The sequence below is a fragment of the Cucurbita pepo genome, chromosome LG15 (assembly GCF_002806865.2).
Source record: "Cucurbita pepo subsp. pepo cultivar mu-cu-16 chromosome LG15, ASM280686v2, whole genome shotgun sequence".
Classification (NCBI taxonomy): Eukaryota; Viridiplantae; Streptophyta; class Magnoliopsida; order Cucurbitales; family Cucurbitaceae; genus Cucurbita; species Cucurbita pepo.
This window is the reverse complement of record NC_036652.1, coordinates 2,644,942-2,646,407: the sequence shown is the minus strand read 5'-3', so window position 1 is coordinate 2,646,407 and position 1,466 is coordinate 2,644,942.

Genomic DNA, 1,466 nt, shown 5'->3' with positions numbered 1-1,466 from the left:
TTTTTTTTTTTTTTTTTTTTTTTTTTTTTTTTTTTTTTTTTTTTTTTTTTTTTTTTTTTTTTTTTTTTTTTTTAGTTGGAGATTTGAAATTTTGACTTTTTTAAGGGTCATTGCTGCTTATGTATTGGTAAAATATTGGTTAAAACCAAGATTCAAAAAAAATGAACAACTTTTTTTTTTTTTAATTGAATAGAAGAGTAGTTTTAGGCCGATGTTTGCTTGCCGTTAGAGATAGTCGTGAAACTACTTGAAGTTATCGTCACCAACTGAATGAGTGAACGATGCAAAACATGAGAAGAAGACTAAGAGGGTGACGAGAGCGATCTTGAGAGAGACGAGGGGAGCTTGGGAGAGATGACGGTGCAAGGCTTTTATTTATTTAGAACCATTTGTTAACCTAATCCTAGTTGATAGGAATTGGTTAGTAGTATATTTTATCTTATCGAAGTCTCCTTTGTTTTCGCATTTCGTCACCTGTGACCTAAATCTCTAGCCACTATGTGGTATATTAGTGAAGGTAAGTTCATTATCTTCACAATTTTGATTTAGTTTTGTATGATTTAGGCATAAGGGTCGATGGTTGTTCACCTTTCGATTTCTTCATTGTGGTGCCACCGCCTTTTACTCGGAGATCCATGGAAAAAATGTCACTGGCATGAGATTGAGCGTAATGATCTTTGTCACCTCTAAGGAGTTGTAGTCATCATAGTTGTGAGAGTTATCTCGCGTGTCATCAGAAATCACACGATAGGAGTTTCGTGAGACACAAGTATTGATTGCTTTATGACCTACGTGCATGACGATCTAGCTATCATCTTAGTTTAAACTCATAGGTGGAATATAACTCTTAAAACCTTATTATTAAAATAAAATATTTCAATATAAATATAACTTCGTTATTGAAAATATAATTAAGAAATGGAATTAAAAATGATAATGAAATTAATTTAAAACATGAAACGTAAAAAAACCTATTCTAACCTATTTTAGGAAATGAAATAGGTTGCACGTGCCATGGTCTCTGATTTGCAATGTCACCGTCAACCGTACAAGGGCACCTTGCCTTTACCTGAAAAAATGATGTAGCACACGGCCTAAGTATTTCAAAGAATACTCAAAGTGATCCTACTTTAGGTCCGTGAAAAATACAAACACATGCAACAATGCTCTACTAAGCGCAATTTTTTCGATTACGGGTTGAGTCTGACCCAGTTCCGCACATGCAACAATGCTCTACTAAGCGCAATTTTTTCGATTACGGGTTGAGTCTGACCCAGTTCCGCATTCGACAGATTTTGCTCGACTAAGCGCAATTTTTTCAATTTCCTTCTCTCCTCTTTGCTGCTTTTTCCGACGTCTTTCCTCGTTCTTTTCTTTCTCTATCCCTCTGTTGACCTCTCTCCTTCTCTTCCACAAAATTTTGTGGCTCGTAAACACCTACATTGATAGATCCATGAGATTTCTAA